Here is a 25,876-nt window from a genome sequence, read left to right as displayed (position 1 = left end):
GGAGGAGGTTTCGTATGGTATTAGTTCACATTTCCATATAGAGTGTGTGTGTGTGTGTGTGTACATAAAAGCACATTATCTTCCTCCAGCTTGCCTACATATGGGATAAACGAGAATTAACACTGTGAGTACTGTATATAGAAAGGTGCCATAGGAATATAGGAAGCTTCCTTTTACCAAGTCAGACCATTGGTCCATTTAGCTCTATATTGTCTGCACTGACTGTACACTGTCTATACCAGGGATTCTCAATGTTGGTTCCCCAGATGTTATTGGACTTCAACTCCCATAATCCCCAGACAAAGGCCACTGTAGCTGGGAATTATGGGAGCTGAAATCCAATAACATCTGGGGATCCAACGTTGAGAATCCCTGGTTTATACTACACTACCTAGAAATGTCGGGGAGTGAACCTAGAAATGCCAGGGAGTGAACCTGGGACCTTCTGCTCTACCAGTGAGCTATGACCCCATCCCCTACCTTACAGTGTGCACATGTTGTCACCCATCCAAATGCAAATGAAGACAGACCCTGTTTAGCAAAGGGAGCCATTCATGCTCACTACCCCAAGACCAGATCTCTCTTACCTCAGCATTTACTGTCCCTCTTGAATTGATTGCTTCTATGTGTGGTTTTCTTGCAGCTTAAACAGCTGGAAGAAAATTTGGCCCACCTCAAAGGAGTGAAAACTTAACAGAACTTTGCTGTACCTCTGAATCTCTGCCCACAAAGATTCTTGGATGCATTCAGTTTTGCTCAGCAGTTTACAGCTGAGGTGTCTACATGTTCCTCAAAGCAGCATTGTTGCTGCTGTTGTTTTTAATGCAGACATGCTGCCCTATACTGAGTCAGACCATTCATCCACCTAGTTTAGTATTAGCTGCAGTGACTGGCAGTGACTCTCCAGGTTTTTTCATGGACGTCTTTCTTCTAGCCCTATCTGTAGATGCCAGAAACTAGTTCTGTTTGCAAAGCAGGAGCTATGGCCACTCCCCTTAGCCTAGGTTAACTGACATATTTGCTTGTGATGATGCTACACAATCTGTGAGATGGTGGGAGAAGTCTGAAAGCAGTGGAGACAAATGGAGAAATCAAAGCAGGCACATTTCCAAAAATTAGCATTTCTGAGCAATGGGTCTCTGATTAGTTTAAGCTGTAGGGACATTATGAAAGACCTCTGGATACTTTAAAAAAGGATTTAAACCTGCTTCCCGGTTTTCAGAAAACAAAAATATGAAACCTCTCTTAGAGGAGTGCAGTGGCCTGGTAGTGCGTGGGGGGGAAAAGGGCACCCATCCATTAATCACAGTGGTGTGGACAGGGAGACTCAGGAATATTTGTGAAAGACATGACCTAGGAGTTCTTTTGCGGAAGTTTTAAGTTAAAATGCCACAAGGAGTCTTCTTAGCTGATTATGTGGCTATAGCTTTCTGGAATTCTTTTTCTGAGTCTCATGGATCATTGTGCTTAACCAGAAAAGGAATGTATAAATATGCGTTAAACAGCTTTGTTCCCGCACAGAGCCCAAATATACCATAGTTTCCTGGTTGAAAGAGCACGCTCAATTCAGCTACTCCATAAAAGATAATCTCTTTCCAGGGAGGATTAAGGCTCTCAGAATAAGAGAGCTGTATGAACCATGTAAGGATATACTTACAATTATAAGTAAGACGATAATTACCATGGTAATTTGGTTTCTTCATGGATGAGATTTCTTCAAACGGACTCAGAAATATCTCTTTCCTGCTTCTGCAACCCTCTGCTGAGTTTGACTCACAGACAAAAGCTTCAGATCAATCACTTTAAGGAAATCTATGGTGCTCAGAAGGAAGCTCTTCAGTGCATTATTTTTAATTTTTGTTTTAATTATTGCAGATAAATCGAAAGTTTGCCTTGGGTTTGTCGTTCTCTTTTTATTCAACAGTTCATTTCTTGTCACAAAAGAAAAGTCCTACATAAATGCATGACTTGCAATTAGCCTTCTGGTTCAAGTGTAATGCCGGTGATGATATTAGAAGCTCACCTTGACCACATAGTAGTTTTGCTTTATACCAGGCACAACTCTGCTTGCTGATTATTCCCAAGAATAATTACATCATCAGCAACATAAGTGAGTGTATGTGGTGGTGTTCCCCCTGCTTTGGGATGCCAGTCTCTGCCAGATCCACAGACAGAATCACCACAATGATTGTCTCATAGCCTATCATAGACTACATACCAAAATGAATGTACAATAGCTGAACCCATTTGCAGTACTGGAATGTTTGGGGACAGGGATCCATCTTATGTATTTATTATTTCTCTGTGTAAACCGCCCTGAGCCATTTTTGGAAGGGTGTTATAGAAATGAAATCAATAAAATCAATAAAATAAAATAAAATAAAATAAAGTTGGTGCAGTCCCTGGTGAAGACCATCAAGGGTTGCATTATCTTGTAAACACACATTGTGTATTCTCTAGAGTCATTTGTTAAACTCTTTGCTCAGAAATAGCAAAGGGGATTGGAGAAGGTCATTTTTTCTTGAATTTTCTTTCAATCTTTTTGGTGTGGTCTCTCTTTTTTTCAATGTGGTTGTCTCTGCTTTTGCCCAGCTACCACGTTCAGGTTGCCCTTCTTGACATTTAAAAGTTAAGATCAAAACTCAGAGGGAATAGCACACAAAAAGAGTACTAATATAACCTAACATAAACGACAAACCAAGCAAAAATAAGTTCTGGTGCAGCACAGTGGCTTAGAGAGCTGAGAACTGGGAATTTCCTCTATTCAAATATCACCTCTGCCATGAACTGGGTTGGCCTTAGGCAAGCTCCTCCCTCTCAGCCTCAGTCTCTCACTGTAGAATGGGGATACTAATAATTACTTACTTTACAGCATTGTTGAAAGGATTACAAGAAAGTGGTTATTCATATGAAGTGCTTTGAATATTTGAAAGTGCTATGCAAATGCTGAAAAGCATTATTACCTTTGTCATTTTTAGTTAGGATTTTTTTTTTAAGTGAACCCTCTGTACAAAAGTAGCTGATTAAGTATAATGTGATACATGGTATGATTACATGTTACCTTTTCTACCTAGTTTCTCCTGTCCTTGTTTAGGATACCTTTTCCTCTGAACACAGTTTATCAATAAATACAGTTATATCACTGGTAGTGTTAAGGGTTTTTATTTCCCACAGAACTATTAAATAAACAGAAATGTCCTTTCTGGGGCAGATTGGACTGAATCTGTTGAATGTGACTAGTGACTGTTTTTTAAAGACTTTTCTCACATTACATGAGGCAGCATACAGACTAATTAGTCATGACTAAGCACCATGTGAAATAAATGAGACCACTTAGTCATGAATAACAGGTCTTATTAATCTCAATTGGACTTAGTTTGAAGGACTTGGTCTGGATCCTGCCCACTGAATCTATGGAATAATAGGACTAGGAATAATAATAATAATGGCCTCTGTCTATTCCAGCACAAGCATGCCTCACCTATGTACGCTTTGGGAATAATGTGCAAGTGATGCATCTTCACATTCTGTCTGATTCTGGAGGTGGCTGTGGACCACCTCCAGCCTCAAAGGCAGGATGCCTCTGAGTACCAGTTGCAGGGGAGTAATGGCAGGAGAGAGGGCACGCCCTCAACTCCTGTCTGTGGCTTCCAGTGGCATCTGGTGGGCCACTGTGTGAAACAAGATGCTGGACTAGATGGGCCTTGGGCCCAATCCAGCAGGGCTGTTCTTATGTTGATGATATAGATGTTACTGATGTAAGCACTACTTGCACATGCCGTTCAATGTGCATAGAATATTGTGATCCCACTCCTTGTGGAATCTTTGTGCATAAAGATTAACTGTACTGTGATAGCAATTTGCTAGCTCTATAATTCTCTGGGAACTCTGGTATTTCTGTTCAGATGCAAAACCTATTTGAGAGAGGTCCAGATTATGCTTTTATAGTAGACTGGAAATGATGGCCTGATTTTAATAGCAAAATGTAGAGGTGTGACCACATAACTGAAGCACTGTTGACAGGTTGCATTATCTATCTATCTATCTATCTATCTATCTATCTATCTATCTATCCTCCCCACTATTAGCATACATGCAGGCAGACTGTGCCTACAGGTGATGGAGTGAAAAGGTCTTAACAAAAGAGTTTTTAAAGAGGCTTCTGCTCTTTCCTTCACCTCCTCTTTAACAGGGGACTCTGTTTTTTCTAGAGTTATATTTTGGGGGCCAGAAGTTGAAATCGACTTGACGGCACACTTTACCTTACCTTTAAACAACTTAGCAGCACACCCCTGTGCCCTCTGTCTTTGGCTAATATAGTGGGGAAAGTAATCTTGTAGGAAAGGTAATTTAAAGCATTTGTATGTAGTGTTTTGGCTTTGTTTTAGGCAGAATCAAGATGTTAAAAGGAGGAACTGTTAGAGGTTGTTGATTTTTACCCACAATAGGTAAAACAGCAGAGCACTAAGGAATGAGCACACACTCCAGTTACAGAGCAGGTAGCAGAGGATGGTTTAGTTGTTACAGCTATTTAGAGAAAACACATGGAGATTCTTGTGTGACTAAACATTTATTGGTTAAATACACTTAGACAGGGAGGACCTATATCTAATCTAAAGGACTACATAGTGGATAGGTAAGGAGAGAGAGAGAGAGAGAGAGAGAGATGTTTCCATCTGCTCTCTAGGAAGAAAGGAAGGATGTGACTCAGCACAGGAAGTGCTACAGAGTCAGTTCAGGGGTCATAGAGTAGGGACAGATAGGGAGACCCTGACTCACTGTCTCTACTCCCAATGCCCCTAGTGGTCATTAGGACAGTTGGTGCAAAAGGTCGATGCACTGGAAGTTCATCTCCAACAGGAACTAATCTGAGACAGAGGTTTGAAGCTACATGCAAGGGATAATATAAAAGATCAAATGTGACTGATAAGATAAATGATGGCTGAAATTGTGTCAGCAGAGAGAGAACCTGTGGCTTATGATGCTTGCCAAAACTGACAACACAAATCAAATGGAGTGTTAGAAAAATTACAAATTATTTTCCTGGAACTCTCTCACTTACATGAAATCCTGATCCCTGTGGGGCAATGGGCACCCTACCCAAATATGAAAACTTGAAAAATCTATTTTAATAAAGAGAGAGAGAACCTCCAGGCAAATTAGCTAATTAGGAATAGAATGTTTGTTCTATATATGTTTAAGCATCCTGGCTCTTGTCTTCCTTTTGTTTGGGGTTCTTGCCTTCCTCAGAATTTCTGCTTGGAAACCTTACATTCAGAGCACTTTAATGCTACAAATCTTATAGGATGTTGTCGAGCTGAAGTTGTGTATTTCTAAGATCCACTGATTTTAGCTGTACAGTGCCAGGTACTGAGCACTCATACTGAAATCAGTGAGACTAAAGATATGCTTCATGGTGAGTGGGTCATGCCTATAGTGACTAATTATACAGTATTTGAAGAAAGTGATGATAAAAAGCTAGTCAGCACATATAAAACCTCCACATTTGAAAGCTAAAGCTGATGATATTGATGGGAAATACAATAATGCTGGTAACTCTGTAGATGGTTAATAATCAGTAGTATTTTAATGCTGCACTTTGGAGCGTTTACATACTTCATTTTATTTCAGAAGGTCTTGCAACCACTATATTATTTCTATATTGCAGATGAGGTAGAAGGGTCTGAGACAGAAATAACTGACTGAGTTGCACAAAGAATGTAAAATGATGCCACACTCCCAAGTGGGAATGAATTTGCATTGCAGTGTGAACATGCTTTTAGTGATGTGATACCTCCCATTAGATTCCTGAAAAACAACATGGTGAGGAAAAAAATAGGGATGTGATCGGCGAGCTTTCAAATCCAGCTAGTACTTGGCTACCCAGCTAGCTCTAATTAGAGACTCCTTGAGACATTTGCACTTGATCCTTGGGACTAAGCACCTGATGGCTCCTTTGATTAAGTTTGGAATCTTTTAATGTTGCTTTAAATCATACTTTTCCTGCAGTTGTGGTCTGGCAGGTGCAAAGCAACATTGTGTTTTGGCTCTTCTCTTCTTGGTACTGAAGACATTAGGATGCTTTTATGATAGCACTGTTCTCAGTTCTGGGACTCTCTTAAAAAGAAGCTAGACATGAAAGTAACAAGATGATCTGTGTCTGGTACTTCACACTTCTCATGGTTAGCTTTATCTGTTTGCATCTTATTAAGCTGCTGTACTGCAGTTTAATAGCAGCTATCCAATGCTTAAGCCGTATACACGTTTCAGTTACCTTTTATTTTTCTCTTTCACCTTCTCTCTCTCTTTGTGTGTTTGTGTATCTTATTTGTGTGTGTATGATTATTATTTATGCATTACTTTGTTTTTTTGTGTAAACTGCTTTGAGAACTTTGGTTGAAGAGAAGTATATAAATATTCATCATAGTAGTATGTATGTATGTATATGTATTATAGCCAAGATGGTGGTGTGGTGAAACTGTATGTGTTTTTCTCTCCAGGTATTGGAACAATATCCAAATGGTTATTGAGGTGAGCTTGAGACTTCAGGACTTTCTCATCCTGAATCAGGTGGAGCCTGTCCCACATACATTTTGTGTTTATACACTATGAGGAACTTGCAGGAGTTGTAGGGTGGTGATGGTCAAATGTCCATAGTGGAAGAAACAGCCTTGCTGTCAGGGGATAGCTCAACTCCTGTACCTCTCCTCTTTGTTGTAAAACTTAGAAGATCAGTGCTGAAACACTGGAGAGGAAAAGCTTGCATGCCCCAAATCGTTTTTTTTTTAAGTGTTAAGACATTGTGGGAACAGGGGAACTGGAGCCACCCCTTCCATTAGGCAGGTGAGGTGTCAGACAAGCTAGTTATTTGCTTTTACCATTTCAAGAGGAACCATTTGGGTTTGGGTTTTTTCTTCTTCCCCTTGAGTGGACTATTCTGGGAATGGAGAGGGAAACAAAACTAGATTACAGAAGTAACAAACCATCAAAACTTTTTGGCTAGTAATTAGTGCAAGCCAGAAACACTCTGAAACAAGTGGGGTTTAAATCAAGCACATGCTTAGCTTTCTCCCACTGACATCCAGGTGTCTTAAAAGTGCTGTGTTTGGCTTGATGCATCACATGCCCTATGCGATGCATTAACATCCATCTGTCCGGTGTCTCAGTCTTGAAAAGTTGCTGTTCTGTAAGCTGATTTTGTCTGTGAATACAGGCCTATGAGGGCATGGGAGGAAACCATGCTGCTGTTTTCCACTTTGTAAAATAAAAGCTTAGCTGAGTGCCCCAGTATAGTGAGAGTGGCATATGAGGAACAGCCATCAGAGAAATTAAATAAGTAAAAAGCTGCAAGTAATGTCACAGGCAAGGTTCACCAGAAGTCCCTGAGAGTCATGCAGCTGTATTCCATCCACACACCAGTCACACAGTAATGCAAGCAGTCTCTAAAGGGAGAATTGCATCTTCCCAGCCCCAAAACCAACACACAAACCGTTGCAGTTTTATTGTTGGGAATATGTTAGAAGGCTGCAACTGCTCCTAAGAGTGCAATCCCTCTGCAAGATGTATGGACTGAGGGAACCAGACAAGCTTTATTTCCAAAAAGAAAAGAAAAATTGTGGGGAGAACTCACACTGTTTCCTTTAAGTCCTCTGTCCATGGTACTGATTGGTCATTTTAACTTTCTATTCTGCTGTACCAAATGGAGGCAGACAGTGTAACTTTGACTAAAGGACATTGTTGAACAAGAATGACAGTTGCTCACTGTCATTCTAAATAAACTTCATCCTTCTTAGATGGCTGAGTCAGTTAAACCTGTTGTGTCATCCAGTCAATCAGAAAATATCTCAGCCGTAAGATACTGTAAAATATACTAGGGTTTGGAGTAATCCAAGTTCAAGTTTGCTTGAATTGTGTTGGGTTGTTTTTTTTAAGAAAAATTACTACCTAAGGTCTAGTAATGGTTCTTATTTTGTGTGAATAATATTTAAATAGACTTCTGCTCCTTTAAATTACAGTAAGGTGGGTTGTATCAGTGCCCTATTTTTTCCCTTCTAGACATTTGAGCGATTCCCCCCCACCACATTGCTCTATGTGCCTGTTTTCTATGCAGTTCTTCTGTGTAATGTTCACTGGACTACCATGGGCAATCGCATACCTGGAAGAACAGCTGTTTCAAGACCCATTACAACCATAGCATACCAAATAACAGCACACTGACAACAACATCCATCACATTGAATTATACAGCCATCAGCCATTTGGCATAAAAATCAAGGCATGGTAATATAGTGTTACTGAATAAATGTCACCTGCTTTGAAAATAAACATTTTAGCTTTGTTGTTTTTAATAGGCCAGGGCAAGTTTGGATGTTATTATCTGTTTGTTCTGACATCTTTCTAGGAGATGCCTTTAGCATTTTGTTGACCAAACTGTTGCAATGTACTTTTGGGCTGCACTTCTAAGCATACATAATTGGAAATAAGTTGCCCTTATGGGATTTATCAGGATGGGATTTCTTTATGGAATTTATCTTGAAGCAAGTATGGTTAGGATTGGGCCACTAATCTTTTAAGAGAGTAATTTCCCTACATGTAGACTATAGAAATTATTAGTCTCTTTAAAATACAAAGGTAGATTGCTTAATGTGACTGATAACTTTGTCATGCGGCACAGCTGCTAAATCTTAGTTGTGTGAACATGGAATGAGTTATTAGCTTCTGCTTATTTGGCAACATACTTAGGCTGCACTTTACATTTTACTTTTATCCCATTCACTTTAGTAGCATCACAAAATGTGGGATAGGGATATTTGGGTGTTTTGGTGTTCACAGAAATAGACAACTCAATGTAAGAAATCTGGTAGTGTCAGTATCTGTTAACAGAGAGGAAAAATGAACAATAGTGTCATAGCTATGATGTCAACAATAATTAAGAACAGTAGGGTTGGATATAAAAATATAAGCACTACTACTTTCTCCAGTGATCTCAAGCTCATACCAGCTTGTTATTACCAGGTTCTTCCCCCTTGCAACAGCCCTGCAAAGTATGTTAGACTGAGAGTGTGTGACTGATCCAAAGTGTAGGAGTGTGTGTAGACAGAGGTTTGTGGTCTGGTCCAAATTCAAACTGAGCTTTATAGTTGAGGGGGAATTTGAATTTGGGTTCCCTCACCCAGAGAAGGAGAAACTTTATATACCAAATAAATGAGGATTTGGGTCTTAAACCCAAATTATCGCTGTGATGTGGGATTTCCATTCTGTACTCCTATTATTTGGATTGGAAAGTTGAAGCTGCATGGTTGTCCCTTTTTAAAATTGAACAACTTCCTTCTGCTTTTATTTCTAGCCCCTGCACTACTGTTCACTGTGGTGTTTCAGTGAATTAGGTTCTCCAAGTGTGCTGCACTGGGAGCATACTGTGCCATGTACTAAATAAACTCAATGCCATGGACTCTAACCGGGCAGGCCAGAATGGAAGGAATGTTTAACTCTGCCAGACTTGACTTGCTTTGCAATAGCACCACCATCCTTTAAAGCAGTTTATTCATATAAACTGAGCGGCCATAAGCAGCTGCACTGAGTCAAATCCCGAGTCCATCTAGCACTCTATTGTCTCCACTGGTCAGCTCTCCAAGGTTTCAGGCAGGAGTTTTGCCCAGCCCTACCCAGAGATGCCAGGGATTGCAAATGGGAGCTTCTGCATGCAAAGCACATGCTCTGCCACTGAGCTCCAGTCCATACACCCAGAGGTGTATTGATGCTTAAGTTTCTACTCAAACAGACCACTTTCTTTCTTTCTTTCTTTTTTGGTAGATTTAGAAACCAAATAGTTTTGGACAAACACAGGCTCAAAACTTGAAAGTAAATTGGTGTATATTTTGTAAAAATAAACCTGGGTCATTGTGTAAAAAATATATCAGTGACTATTATAGCTTATGAATTCACTAATAATGGTTTATTGATAGCTCAGTGGGCCTGCAGACAACATGATTACTTCTATGACATAATTACATAAAATTGAAAGGTTCTTGGGTTATACCTGTTTGGAAGCGTGTCAAATATTACTGAACCATAATAAATGTCTTTTGAACTCAAGGGTTTGTATATGCTGTATTCAAGGTGGCTAATTTCCGTAATAAATGAGCCTGTGGAGAAGTGAATGCTTCCTCCCATTTAAAAAAAGAAAAGTTACCTGCAACATAGAAAAATGGTCAAGTTTCCTCACCAGGAAAGAGATTTGGGAGTTATTGCTGAAAAATCCTTAAAGCTTTCCATCTGATATGCAACCACGGCAATGAAAACAAACAGAGGTAGGCTAGTGATTGCTCCAGGAATAGATTATGAATCAAGAAAGTAATAAAATACTAGTTGATAGAATGTGCAGGTAAAGGTTCCCATAAAGTAATAATGTTCTAGTATCCATATACTATAGTGGTGGCTGAAGAAAAGTAATCAAACTCCAATATTACATTAAGCCTAAAATATTTCATGCACCAGAATTATATAGGTTGGATGTATTCTCTTAATAAGTGAATGCACTGTAGTGTTGACTTCTCCAGGCAGTGGCTTGACATGTTTTAGGTGGCTTAATTAAGTTGTCAAATCTAACACAAGATCCTAATTCTAAAAGCAGAAGTTCTGTTATCAGCAGGAAACCAGAGGCCCCACTGCACCATGCACACTGTCATGTGGCGTTAATGTTAAATAGTAGCGTGGTAGGTAGTGAATCTATAATGTCTTTCTCTTGTGACTTGAGTAGATGGAATGGTACAAATACCAAGGGCTCTTTTTAAAAATGGGAACACAATAGCTCATGCTAATCCTGCCTGAACGCAGTCCTGGCTGAACTGGTATTGTTTGTGATGCTGAAATAGTATTGGGCCTGATACATACATTATCTGGAGTGGCATGGGTCAAGTGATGCATAAAACCGATAAAAAACACACATACACAATCAAGGAGCGAAATAACATGTGAAAGACTTGAGACATTTGTTTCCGTTTGTGCAAACTGTGTTTTCTGAAGTCTATGAAGGTCAAAATGAAAGTTCATAATAAGGAACTATGAATCTTTTAGACTGGTTTTGATCTAATAAATAAAATAAGAATGACTCATTTTGTCTGCAGTTTAGTCTGTGCCTGCTATGTATGAAGATGAAATAACATTTAACTATTCGAGTATTATAAAGTGTAAATGGATACCCAAATGTGATTGCTGCTCTTATAGGGGTGATTATTTTCTGATCCTTTTCGCCTTTAAAAAAAGTGCCGTCTGTTTCTTCATGATTATGGTGAGTTCTACATATTGTTTCTAAGCCTTTCTATTTGTTTGCTTCATGTTCTCAGAGTAAGGTTTGATATATTTCATATATTCCCTCCACTTTTTCAGTTTCCCACCAGACTCTTCACTTTCCAGAACAAACACATCTTTCCCCACGACTCCAACATTTCTGGAAACGTGACTTCCCTACACAGAGGCGTATCAAGGGAAAACAGCGCCTTGGGCAAGCACTGAAATTGCGCCCCCTGTCCACACATCTGACACCCATCTTTCAGATAACTTTAACATAATATCAGCGGAAAAATACAAGTCAAGCTCGTTAATCTTTTAATATTTCAAAAACTATTTAGCAGTGGATGTAGCCAGGCCAAAAAATGCTGGAAAACTACAAATTTCAGTATGCTGGGGCTTATGAAATACCCAAATACTATGTGGAGGTCTACTTGGAAAACTAGACAGAAGTGCCTGTCTAATTCTCTACTATGCATTGTAGCATCACTATTACATAAGTTTTAAAAATAAATGGAGAATTTGACTTTCTCCAGATACTCTGAAAATAATTAAAGGATATGCAGAGTAAAATGTGTCACTGCTTGGAATATATTCTAGTATTTCAGAAAGACAGTTACAATGAGAGAAAGAGAGCAAGAAACTCCCAGTGGGCCTTAAAACTAAGGATTTCACTCTGATTCAAAGACAAACTCACCATTAATAGCCATATTATTAAGACATCACATATAACTCACTTATCACAAGAAGCAAAGTAAGAGCAAATGAATACAATCCTAGCTCATAAGCTTCAGCTCAGTATTCACAAGCCCTGATTCTCTGTACATAGTGCCAAACTGAATATGTGTACAGTGACTTGTATTATATTAAATTATTATTTTTAACCTGTAGCCCCATTGGGGGGCTTCCTAAAGGCTGTGGGGGGGGGGTCTGCAAAGGTTTCCCCTCCCCCTGCTGGCCTCTAGGGCCTCGCAGGGACCATTTGAGAATGTGCAGTGGCCATTTTAAAAATATATATATTTTAAAAATGGCCACTGAAAACAAAATGGCCACTGCACATGCTCAAATGGCCTCTGTGAGGCCTGGCATAGCCTAGCGCCTCACAGAGGCCATTTGAGCATGTGTGGTGGCCATTTTGTTTTCGGTGGCCATTTAAATTTTTTTTTAAATTTTTAAAAATGGTGCCCCTCCTTCAGGTGGCACCCGGGGCATGTGCCCTGCCTGCCGCATCCTAGATACGCCCCTGTCCCTACAGAAGATTAAAGTGATAAAAGTTAGCTTTCACAGTTGTTCCCAAGTAGATATGCTCAGTGCATATATGTGTTAAGGTATGTCAGATGGCCTCTTCTATATTCATCTTCATATTTATGGTATCATAGTATATCTCTCTTCTTAGTTACAGTAAACAAGAGTTACTAAATTCTGGATTCAACTTTCATGCACAATATAGAGTGGTTGTCTGACCACCACTTGAGAATCAGTTGTTGACCTGAGACTTTAGCCCCATTCAGACATTTAAAAACAACAACACTGTAACCATGAATAGTGGCACAAATCGATCAGAAGTCCCACCCTGACCTGTCAGTCATTTGTACTCCCCGCCACTCACATTTAGAGCAGAGTTTGACTAGGGAAGTGTGCTGTCTATGATGGTGGGCACTTACTTGTTCATGAGGCTGGATCATCCCAGTCTCACAAACATGGAATCATCCACCATCACAGATTGATCGATTGCTTAAGTGCCGTAAAGTTAGTGCCGACTCTTAGTGACCACATAGATAGATTCTCTCCAGGATGATCTGTCTTCAGCTTGGCCTTTTTAAAAGGTCTCTCAGTGGTGCATTCATTGCTGTCATAGTCGAGTCCATCCACCTTTCTGCTGACCGTCCTCTTCTTCTTTCCATCAACTTTCCCCAGCATTATGGACTTCTCAAGGAAACTGGGTCTTCACATAATGTGTCCTAAGTATTATAGGTTGAACCTGGTCATTTGTGCCTCGAGTGAAAATTCTGGATTGATTTGTTCTATGATCCATTTGTTTGTTTATTCCTGGCTGTCTATGGTATCCTCAAGCGTCTTCTCCAGTACCAAAGTTCAAAAACACCAATACTTTTTCTATCCTGCTTCTTTAAAGTCCAGCTTTCACATCCATAGAGTGTCATGGGAAAAACCATTGTCTGAATGATTCGTTGTAGGTTTAGACACGTCACGGCATCTAAATGGAAATCAAAATAATAATAATAATAAATATCCTTTCCAAGGCCTTCATTTCAGCCTTACTAAGTGCTAGTCTGCGGCGTATTCTTGACTTCTGGATCTTTTACTGTTGATGGTCGATTCTAAAAGGCAGAAGCTATTCACCACTTCAATATCTTCATTATCCATTCTGAGGCTGGTTTCTGTACCTGTTGACGTTAGTTTAGTCTTCTTTACATTTAGTTGTAGTCCCATTTTTTCACTGTGCTCCTTGACTCATTACAAGAGCTTGCAGATCATCTGCATTCTCAGCTATCAGAGTGGTGTCATCAGTGTAGCGCAGGTTATTGATGTTTCTTCCTACAGCTTTAAAACAGCGCTCCTCTTCCAATCCAGCTTCCATCAATATATGTTCAGCATATACGTTGAATAAATAAGGAGAAGGTATACAGCCTTGTCTTCCTCCTTTGCCAGTCTGGAACCATTCTGTTTCACCATGTTCCAGCTGGACTGTGGTTTCCTGTCCTGTGTATGGGTTTCTCATGAGAACGAGATGTTCTGGGACACCCATTACCTAAGGATATTCCACAACTTGACATGGTTGACGCAATTGAAGGCTCTTCTGTAGTAAATATGTGCTTTATTGACTTCTTTTTGGTATTCTTTGGCTTTCTCAGTTACCCAGTGTGCATCAGCAATGATATCTCTTGTTCCTCAGCCTTTTCAGAAACCAGCTTGAACATCTGGCATTTCCTTTCCACGTAGGGCTCTAATCTGCATTGGATGATCCTGAGCATTATTTTGCTGGCATGTGAAATTAAGAATATTGTGTGATGGTTTGTGCAATCTGTTAAGTCTACTTTCTTTCATACTGGTATGTAAACTGACCTCTTTTAGTCTGTTGGCCACTGTGTCATTCTCCAGATTTGCTGGCATAGTTTGTTTATAGCTTTGACTGATTCTTCTTCTGTTGCCTGCCATGTTTCTATAGCTATCCCATCAATTCCTGTAGCCTTCCAACTTAGTAATGACAGGAGTGCTGATCTAACTTCATCTTCCTGTACTAGTACGTGCAAGTAGAGAATATCTTCTAGAGTATCTTGGATGTTGACATCCCTGCTGTACAGATTTTCAGTATACTCCTTCCATCTCTGTTTGATCTTCTCTGAATCAGTTACTATCTGTCTTTTGGCATCCTTTAACATACTAATTCGAGGTTGGAACGTCCTCCGGAATTCTGAGATCTTTTAGAAACTTTCCTCATTTTTCTGTGTCGAATTCCATCCTCAAGTTCCTTACAGATGTCCTTTTAGTACTGCTCCTTGTCTATTCTAACAGCTTTCTGAAATTCCCTATTAAGTTCCTTCCTGAGGTCTTTATCTATCTTGACTTTGTCTTCTCTCCTCTTCTTGGCAGTTTCCCAATTCTGTTCTGACATCTATTTTGCCTTCTTCTGTTCCTTGGTTTTTGGCAGTCTCTTTTCGCATTCATCCCTGAAAACTTCTTTGATTTTATTCCACAGTTCCTCTGGTTACCTATCAATGAGGTTCAGAACTTCACAGCAGTTCCTGATGGTATATTCCCAAGATCATATCGTGGAAACTTGATAGCTTTGTTTTTCCACTTTAGCTTGACTTGGAGCTTGCACATGAACAGTTCGTGATCTGTTCCACAATCAGCCCCTGGCCACATCTTTGCTGTTATAACTGAGATCTTCCACCTTTCTCCAATAATGTAATCAGTTTGATTTCTGTGTACCCCATCTTGTGGTGTCCATGCGTATATTGTTGCTTTGGTTGTTTGAGGAACGTGTTAGCAATGAAAGAGATCATTGGACTGGTAGAAACTAATAAGTTCTCCTGCTTCATTTCTGTTTCCTAGGCCATACAGTCTGACCGTGTTTTCCTCTTTACCTTTTCCAACTTTGGCATTCCAGTCTCCAACCACCACCAGTGCATCTTGCTTGCCTGTTCTGTCAATTTCAGACTGAACCCATTAACTTCCTCTTCTTCTGCATGAGTTGTTGGGGCATAGATTTGGAAAATGGTCATGTTAAAAGGTTGTCCGCAAAATCTAATTGATATTAGTCGGTCACTGATGATATTGTACCCAAGTACTGCCATTGTTATATCCTTCTTGACTATGAAAGCAACACCATTCCTTCTTTGCTTTTCATGTCCTGAGTAGTAAATGGTATGATTTTCTGACTGAAAGTGTCAAATTCCAATCCTTTTTAATTTGCTGATTCCCAAGATGTCAATCTAGTCATTTCATTTCACTATGTCTAGCTTTCCCATATCCATGTTTCTTATGTTCCACGTTCCCTTTGTAATTCTGTCTTTGCAGCTTTGGATTTTCTTTTCCCGCATGTCAACATCAGCAGCTAGACGTCCAAAAGGCTTTAACCTAACCACATCATAAACACCATTGGTACTCTGAAAGATCTTCAGCTCTTCCTCAGTAACCTGTCGAGTGCCATCCAACCTGAAGGGCCTGTCATCTGGCACTACATTGACTATCATTCTATTTTGTCTATCCATGTGATTTTCCTGGTAAAATACAGGAGTAGTTTACCATTGCCTTCTCTCACACAGTATGAAATGATGCCTTTGTCATTGTCACTAAAGTGACCATCCTCCTCCAGCACTTCCCTATATCACTGCTGCTCAATATAGGAACCTACTTGCTTTAGCTGAGCAGCTGGGATGACCTTCATGCCTTGACCCTACTGAGAGTATACCTCCTGGCATAGGTGCTTCCTTATTTAGACAAATAATGCTCTAAGTGTGAGTGGTGAGGAGCACTGAAGACTGATGGGGAAGGACTTCTGACCCATTTGTGTCACTCTGCACGGTGACATCTGCACTTCTTTAAAAAAAGACAAACTCTGATTGGGGCTTTTGTGATCATGAAATCCAGCAGATTTGCCCTTCGTTGGAACTTGCTGCCTGGCTGTGCTTTGAAAGTATTATGCTGCATAGTCTCGTTGACTCTACATAGGATAGTATAAAGCAAGTGGTTTATTTAAAGGACACTCCAGTAAAAACTAGTTGTGACTAGGTCTCACTGAAATCAATAGCAATTAGGTGCACAGTTAAATAGTCAATAGTACCTCATTGGGACTTCCAGTTTGATCCTAACCAACCATGTTTACTCAGGAGCTTGCTAATCCTGAAGATTTCCCTCTAAAATGAAATCCTCTTCTACTTTATACAGAAGCTAATAAATCACTTTCTAATAAACCCCATCATAGGATGCAAGATTTGCATGCTTTAGATTAATTTAAAATAATCTAATGGACTTCTTTTAATTTTTGCACAGCTAATTTTGTTTTAAATTGTAAATTGTATTATGATTGGAAATGAATAAGAATCTGATGAGTAGCATCCTCAGTAACATCCTTGCTGAAGGACTATGTGCAATTGTTGTGCTCTGAAAAACTGTGCTATCGTTAGAGGAAGAGAAACTATTGAAATGCATATTCTGCATATATGGGCTCGTTCAAACAGGTTGTGCTAGCTCATGATCTAGGTTGTAACAGAGGTGAATCTTCTTCATACAATGGCCAGGTGCTATGTCCTTACTCTAGTGCAACAGCATTATGTTAGTGCAAGACTAACTTGGATACGCCCCAATTATTTTTAAAGTAGGCATGCTTAGAATTGCAGCTTTAGTCATGACAAACACATTCTGGATTGGGCCAGGGGAATATCATCTTATCCCAGTCCCCCAAACCCCGAGGAAAAGAGACAGCCTCTTTGCTGCTTTCTCTTTGCAATTGAAGAGTATAAATTCTAAGATTTATTATTGGCTTTGTGGGTAATTTGCATGCAGGGGATCACCATTGATCATGATAATTCTAAAATAAAAATAACTTGCATTTCAAAGGAATATTTTATGTCTCATTTGTAATTCTCCCATGCAAATTATAACAATTCAGTAGTTCTGCTTTGGTATGTGTACTGCATAGAAAGCACAAGAGATGCAGTCATACACTATTTATTGTAATTGACTGCTCTTCAGAGCTGGAATGATTGCATTTTCTCTTCTTATTTATAAGGAGCATTTTCCACGATTGCACTTAAACTTGCAATATTTATCTTTTTACTCTGTTTTCTAAGAATATATTTTTCTCTGTTTTAGAAACATCAAACTTATTGTATGAACTGCAGACTATTGAAGATTATAAAAGGTCTTGATTTTAATCCAACATGATTATCTTTTTAATACTATACTTTAAAACATCATGTACATTGATGGTGCAAAATGAGTAATATTATTATAAAATAATTAATATCCAACATTTTAAAGTAATGTAAGTAATGTACCATTTTTAATGGGATGTCTCTAGCATAGCATAAAGCATTTAGGGTCTTTACAGACAATTGGATTCTGGCCTAAGAATATTCCCGGGACCTGGGATAAGAGCATAAGGAGAGCCCTGCTGGATCCAGCCAAAGAGCCAACTAGTCTAGCATCCTATTTCCATTAGGGGCCAGCCAGATATTCCCAGGAAGGCCACAACTAGGGCAGCTTCTTCTCCTATTCTTTCTAGCAAATGGCTACCTCTGAAGTTCCTAGCTATGGACAGAACTATCCTCCATGAATGTGTCCAGTCTCCTTTTGAAGGCGTCTAAGCCAGTGGCCATGAACACATCTTGTGGAAGTGAATTCCACAGTTTAACTATATACTGGCTGGGTGCAGGGTATCTGCACCTTTAGCTGCCCACCTGTCGCTTCCGCCCCCACCTGCTACTGCCGTTTGCCCGCCCGCCATTGTTTTCTCTCCCCAGCCTGTTGGTTTCTTCCTCCTCCCCCCACTGGCTTCTTCCTCCCTGCTCCAGCACCTGCCCGCTGTTTCAATCCTCCGTTTCCTTCTTCCCCGGCCATCACCCGCCTGCCACCATTTCCCATCCCATGGCTATCTGGCAGCTCTCCGAACTCTCGCAAGAGCTGCCACACACGGGATTAGCCACGGGTACATCTTAGATTATAAAATATATAGATTTTGTGGATAAACTGCTGCCTGAATTTGTCCTGAATCTCCTGCCAGTCAATTTAACAGGTGGTTCTAACATTTTGAGTTGAAGGGTAAAGACTCATCTCCCTCTTTCCCTTTCTCTCTCCATGCTTAATTTTATAAATATCCATCATATGTAAATGAAACAGCTCTTCACCCTGTAACCTTTCTTTGTAGGGCTCTGACCTCTGACTATTTTGGTTGGCCTCTTCTACACCTGATGTGCAGTTTGTCTTCTGTGCAAGAGTTTCCAGATTCAGTAGAGGAGATACCCCCTATGTCAAATAAAGTCTGCAAGGGAGAATTTTGGCAGATGCCACAGCTCCCACCATGACAGTGGTAGAAACTGTACTTGCCCAAACCATCCATGTAAAATGTGAAAACTGGAAAAACCCTGTTTGTTGTTTGATTATAATGCGCTTAAGCCAACTGCACTCCTGTTCAAAGTGCAATTAGCTGGGTCACACAAATGCTCATAATACACCTTTATTATGATATAGTTGTTTAAATTATTATAGAGGGGGAAATATGTAGCTGATCAACCAATATTCAGTTATTTTTCTGTCATTATTTTAATACTGTTCCCATTTGCAAGTTCTCAAGGAACAGTTAAAAAGGTAACTTTCTTATGCCCATAATGTATGTGGGAAACTGGTGTCATCAAAAAGTTTCTAGGAAACAGAATCTATGGAATATTGGCAGTCTAACTTGTTCAGAGGGATGACTTATGAAAACAAGCAACCTGTCACTGGCTGCGTGTTCAGATCATACCTCCAAAATTAATTTTTACAGCATTGTTATTTTATCTGTGTTGCTGCCATGAAATGGTTAAAGTTCCTTTTGCACCAAATACTTTTGTTAAAGTAAGAGAATATAAAAACCAACTGGGATATTTTGTGATTGTGATACAAGGACAACTGAACGGATACCAAGATGTGATTACTCTTGCTGCTTTCCATCAGCACTGTTTTTGTAGACAAATTCTGGATATTGAGCTCACAGAGCACAAATACTCCTTCAGCAGGAAGTGCTTTTACATTTAAAAAAGTGAATGAACTTTAAAATTGGTGTGGTTTAATTTTGAAATGTAGTGTAAGGCCAGGAGGCTCCTAGGACCCAGCAAGTACCTGGAAGCACATATAAAATATCGCCCTCTAGTGACATATACAAGCAAGGACAGTTCACAGGAGCCACACATCTGCTGTAAGGAAGCCAGCCAGCTTCTGCAAATACACCATGAGCAGAATAAATTATGGCACCACAGCAGTCCTGTTAATCAGTGGGCCATTGCATTACAGAAGATGAACTTATCATGCCTCACAAGGTCTCCTCACCCTGTTACTCAACATTTGGTGACTCACAGCTGAAAGTATGAAATGACTTCCCTTTGGAAAGTGTGATGCTAGTGAGGCAATGCCAGAACTCATGCTTGTATATTACTCTGTGCCAGCTACTCCACACGTGATGCAGGCTTCAAGTGAGAATCCTTCCCCCCTTGTAATGCTTGCCTCTCCCTTGCCATGTTCTTCCTACCCAACCTTATTCTCTGGACTATATTGTCAGAGGATTGAACACTTTGGATTGGAGGCTTGTGATCAATTTATGTTATTTAATGAAGTTTTAAGTTCTCTGTTTCAATAGATAATAAGAATAGTCTGTGAATGTGGGAGCCTTCTCTGGATGCCCACATGGAACACAATCTCATGCATTTTTACTTGGATTCAGCCCCACTATGTTTAATGAGTTAACCTTGTTCAACGAGGCTACCAATCTAGACTTCTTAAATAGGAAATTAGACACATTCATGGCGGATAGGGCTATCGGTAGTTACTAGCCTTGATAGCTATATATTTCCATCAGGATCAGAGGTGGCATGCCCCTGAATACCAGGTGCTAGAGAACACCAATGGGAGAAGGTGGGTACCATCTTTTCTCCACTGGCAGGCTCCCCAGATGTACCTGGCTGGCCACTGTGTGAAGCACGTTGCTGGACTGAATAGACCTTTGACCTGATCCAGCAGCACATTTCCGATATTCTTAAGGCTGCAGCCTTAAGATAAACTATGTTATGAAATGGAAGCTGTTCCTACCCTCTCCTTTTATGTAGGAGTGTGCATGGAACCAGTTCAGGCAGTTCGATTTGAATTTGAAAGCATGAATCGCTCAAACTAGTCCATGAGCTAGTTTGATCAAACTGGCCGGCAGTCTGGGCTGTTTGGTCAAACCGGTTTGACCTGGTTCGAATCCTGGTGAGGATTCCCCTTTACAAGCAATGGGGTGGGGGAATCCTTGGAAAGTATTGTAAGGGCAGCTGGGGGGGGGGCAGTGACGAGAGGACACCTTACCAGCTTCTACGGTGGCGGCGGCTTCCCTAAGCCCTGCCAGCTCTCCCCCACAGCAGTACAGTCCTCCCCAGGTGCATGGAGACCATTTATGGGACCATGCACATTTACATGGTCATGCAAATGGCCTCCGTGCATCCGTGGAAGCTGGAACCAGGCGGCTGCTGGCCCGCACTGCTGGAGGGAATGCCAGCAGCGCTTAGAGGAGCCACCACCACCATGCTGCTGCTGTAGCAGAAAGCACTGAGGTATCCTCTCTGTGCTCCCCCCTGGCCACCCTTAGAACACTTTTCAAGGATTCCCTCACCCCTTTGCTTGTAAAGGAGAATCCTCACTGGATTCCCCTTTACAAGCATAGCATTTGAACCGGATCAGACTGGTCCAATTTGAACCCAGACCAGCCACCTTTTGGGGGGGCAGGGCTGGTTCAAATTGACCCCAATTCGATTAGAACTGGTTTGGCACACCCCTACTTTTAAGAAACATGGTGTGAGAAGAAAAGGAGCCAGCATAGCGTAGTGGTTAGAGTGTTGGACTAGGTCTAGGAGGACCTGAGTTTGAATCCCCATTCAACCATGAAACTCACTGGGTGACTCTGGGCCAGTCATGTATCTCTCAGCCTAACCTACCTCATAGAGTTGTTGTGAGGATAAACATAACCATGTACACTGCTCTGAGCTCCTCAGAGGAAAAAGCAGGATATAAATGTACAAAAAATAAAAAATGAAAATGAAAATAACCACACTTTGCTGAAGTAGAAAGACTTCCTATATCTGCCCCCCCCCTTTTAAATGCAGTGCATTAGATCTGGCTGTAGAGTTGTTTAAACAGTTTCAGAGAACTTCTTGTTAATTAGGCAAGTAATTGTTTAATTATTGAATGGTATACTGTGCAGGAAAAATAGCCACAGGCATTCCCTTAAAGCAATTGTGTTGTGTGTGTGTTTTAGCAGTCTTGTTATTAGTGGATAATCTGGGTTAATTGACTTCATAGAGAGGTTTTCCCACTGCCAGCATCACTCTGTCCTCTTGACTTGAAGAAGGGGTCAAACCCTGGAAACTGAAGTAAGATTTAGTTTTAGGAGAGCAGAGTGTGGTGGCAGTATTGCTTCCCTGTGAAATGGCAATCTTTGTGGCCTGGAGGGCAACCAGGCGCTCAGTGGAAGCAGGAAGGAAGGGCAGCAGCACAGATTGTGAGAACAGAGAGTCACCAGCACAGAGACAACCTCTTCTTCAGGCAAAATAAAGACTAGAAGGTGACAGAAGTCTTTCTCAATAAACAAGCACAGCAGGATTGCTGTGGATTCGGAAGAAGCACATAGAAGCAGGTGTGGCCTAAGCTATTGTGGTACTTGAGGCGAGGTTCCAGATGCTAACCCTAACCCTTGCAAGCTTTGAAAGTGGTACGGGAGGCAGAGAGGAGGGAAGGCTGCCAGCAGCTTCTTCTCTCCTCATGTTTTTTATCAGCTTTGCAAGGAGTGTAAGGATTGGTGCTCCTTGAAAAGCTTGCAAGGACCAGATAGGTCTTGAAGAGCTGCTCCAATGGCGGTAGTGGGAAAGGAGAGCTGGTCTTGTGGTAGCAAGCATGAATTGTTCCCTTTGCTAAGCAGGGTCCACCTTGGTTTGAATTTGAATGGGAGATGACAAGTGTGAGCACCGTTAAGGGATGGGACGGCTCCGTGAAGAGCATCTAGATGCAGAAGGTTCCAAGTTCCCTACCTGGCCGCAGCTCCAAGATAGGGCTGAGAAAGACTCCTGCCTGCAACCTTGGAGAAGCTGCTGCCAGTCTATGTAGACAACAGTGAGCTAGATGGACCAATGGTCTGACTCTGTATAAGGCAGCTTCCTATTTTCCTATGCCTTGGGAGTGCCCCAATAATCAGCTGCCTGAAGTGACTGCCACACCTTGCCTCATGAAAGGGCTGCTACTCCATAGAAGACACCCGAAGGGGCAGAGTTTCAGCAGATGGTGGTGGGACTGGTGAGGCTTTACATTTAATAATAATAATGATGATGATGATAATAACAACAAACCCCAGTGAGGCACTACCTTGGCGTGGTTGTGGGGCTTGCGTGCTCTGAGGAAGGTGAGAGCTATGCCAGAGGTCCAACCATACTGGACAGGTCTCACCAGAGGAGCCAGACAAAGAGTGCCTCTCCCATCAACAATATGGTGAGACGTAACTTTAATAAATCTATACCGGATCGGTTGTCGCCCGGGTCAACAAGGACCGCGCCAGGTGCTGGAGTCCCTGGACATCTGGTGGCAAGTGGGCAACAGGACTCAGGATCTTCAGTTGAGCAACCAGGGCTGAAGACAGCAAAGTTACTGGAAGAAACGTCGCTTAACCGGAAAAAATATACAAAAAATGCCAACAAGGAAATAATGATCTGCTATTACAAGTCTAGACCAACTAGAAGAGGTTATTTAAAAAGAATGTACCAAATTTGGAAAGAGAAGCATCCAGATTCAGAAATAAAAGAACAAAGGCTAGCAGACCAGAGAAGATTCATAATAAGAAATAAAGTATTCACAGGAGTAGAGCTGGAAGAACTGCAAAGAGCAATACAGGCTCAAGACATGGAAGAAGAATTACCACCAACTGAAGCAGTTGCTCAGGTGCAGGTGGAGGAGGTGTTGGAAATAGAGGATGCCACTGTTGCTGAACTGTTTCAAAATCAAAACCAGGCAACCTCCCCTTTGCCTTCACCTCAAAAACCCAAGTGCCGTTTAACAGAAAAGCAACAAGAACTAAAGCAAAAAATAACTGAGCACATGAACCAAACAACCACCCGGGTTCAACTTCCAGCTCTAAAAACAGTTGCCAAAAAACAACTTGCTCAGGTATTAAAAGATGTCAATGCTGCACTTGCAGAAATAACAACCAAGAATTTGCAAGAAACAAACCAACTAATGTACAGTGCAGCAACAATAACAACACAAGAGCTCGGATATAAGATCAATGGACCTGTAAAAAAAGAAAGTAGTACATCACCTAAATGGAAGATTAGATTAGAAAATAAATCTCCAGGCTTAGATCAGATGCTAGTAAATTGAAAGATATGAAAGACAAGAAGCTGAAGAATGAAAACACCAAACAGTATCTGATCCAAAAATACCACCTAGATTCAAGGAAAATTAGAGAAGTCCTGGAAATAATAAAGCAGCAAATAACAGCAGTGTCAAAGAAGATTAGCAGATATGAAGCCAGAACTACACAACACAGGCAGAATCTCCAATTCCAGTCGAATCAGAGATGTTTCTACCAAAACATAGAAGGAGAAACGGCAAGAAACATAGAAACACCAAATAAAGAAGAAACAGTGCAATTCTGGAGGAAATTATGGGACAATCCAATAGATTATAATAAAAAGCAGGCTGGATGAAAGAGGTCAAAAAATGTAACCAACAAATGCAAGATCTAATAATAACACCAGAATTAATAAGTGAAAGAGCAAAGAAAATTAAAAATTGGACTGCTCCAGGCGACGATGAACTGCATGGCTTTTGGCTTAAACACCTAACAAGCCTTCATAAACAACGATCAAAACAATTCAATCACATTTTGCAAGGAGGTGATATTGAACAATGGCTAACAACCGGGAAAACTCATCTCATCATGAAAGTCCCAGCAAAAGGTGCAGTTCCAAGTAATTATAGACCGATCACCTGCCTGCCAACCATGTTCAAATTATTAACTGGAATAATAGCAGATGAAGTGATGCAACACTTATTAACTAACAAACAGCTTCCAGTTGAACAGAAAGGAAATTGCCTGAACACCAGAGGCACAAAAGACCAGCTGCTGATTGACAAAATGATTTCAGAAAATTGCAAGAGAAGAAAAACCAATCTAAGTGTTGCATGGATTGACTACAAGAAAGCCTTTGATTCATTGCCTCACACATGGATACTAAAATGTTTAGAAACAACTGGTGTCAGCAAAAACATTCAGATATTTATTAAAAAAGCAATGAACATGTGGAGTACACAGTTAACAATCAATGGTGAGACACTTGGACAGGTTAGCATTAGAAGAGGCATTTTCCAAGGGGACTCACTATCCCCTCTGTTGTTTGTAATCACCATGACCCCACTTTCACAAATACTAAACAAAACAGGCCTCGGATACCAAACATCTAAAACATCAAGTCAAATCAACCATCTGCTGTACATGGACGATCTGAAGTTGTATGGAAAGTCCCAGTCAGAAATCGAATCACTGCAAAACACTGTCCGTATATTCAGTAGCGATATAGCAATGGAGTTTGGACTAGACAAGTGTGCTGCATTAATAATGAAAAGAGGGAAAATAAGAAAAACAGAAGGAATAGAACTGCCCAATGGAAGCAAGATCAAGAACCTGGAAGAGAAAGAACCTTACAAATACTTGGGCATTCTCCAGGCTGATAACATCGCACACACTGAAGTTAAAAGAAAAATTGGAAGTGAATACATCAGGAGAGTTAGAAAAATCCTCAAGTCCAAACTCAATGGCGGGAACACCATACAAGCCATAAACACCTGGGCTATACCTGTTATCACATACACTGCAGGAATAATAGACTGGACCCGGCAGAGCTAAAGACGCTAGATCGTAAGACCAGGAAAATCATGACCATCAATCATGCTCTGCACCCCCGCAGTGATGTCGATAGGCTCTACCTCCCTCGCAGCTCAGGTGGAAGAGGAATGCTGCAAGTCCATCAAACAGTAGAGGAGGAGAAAAGAGGCCTTGAAGAATATATCAAGGACAGTGAAGAAGATGCACTTCAAATGGTCAACAATGCAAAACTATTCAACACCAATGAAACAATGCAGGCCTACAAGAAAGAACAAGTCAAGAACCGAGCAGAAAAATGGAGAAATAAGCCCCTGCATGGTCAATATTTGCATAATATAAGTGGAAAATCAGACATCACCAAGACCTGGCAATGGCTTAAGAATGGCAACTTGAAGAAAGAAACTGAGGGTTTAATACTGGCTGCACAAGAACAGGCACTAAGAACAAATGCAATAAGAGCAAAAG

The 25,876-nt window shown here is 40.7% G+C and overlaps 1 long non-coding RNA gene across 2 annotated transcripts in view; it reads left to right on the top strand.

Annotated features, from left to right (window-relative positions):
- LOC128341457 (uncharacterized) overlaps positions 1–25,876 on the top strand; it is a 196,953-nt gene that overhangs the window by 20,520 nt on the left and 150,557 nt on the right. The window contains exons 4-5 of one of the 2 annotated variants that reach the window (XR_008314420.1): positions 6,501–6,531; positions 8,056–8,181. The exons of the other annotated variant lie outside the window; for it this stretch is intronic. This is a non-coding gene — a long non-coding RNA (uncharacterized LOC128341457). Of the gene's footprint in view, positions 1–6,500; positions 6,532–8,055; positions 8,182–25,876 lie in introns of those variants that run through there. 2 annotated transcript variants of the gene reach the window in all.

This window comes from Hemicordylus capensis, chromosome 1, assembly GCF_027244095.1.
Source record: "Hemicordylus capensis ecotype Gifberg chromosome 1, rHemCap1.1.pri, whole genome shotgun sequence".
In the NCBI taxonomy this organism is placed as follows: Eukaryota; Metazoa; Chordata; class Lepidosauria; order Squamata; family Cordylidae; genus Hemicordylus; species Hemicordylus capensis.
Note: the sequence above shows the minus strand (reverse complement) of the source record. Positions and strands in the feature narration are given on the sequence as shown.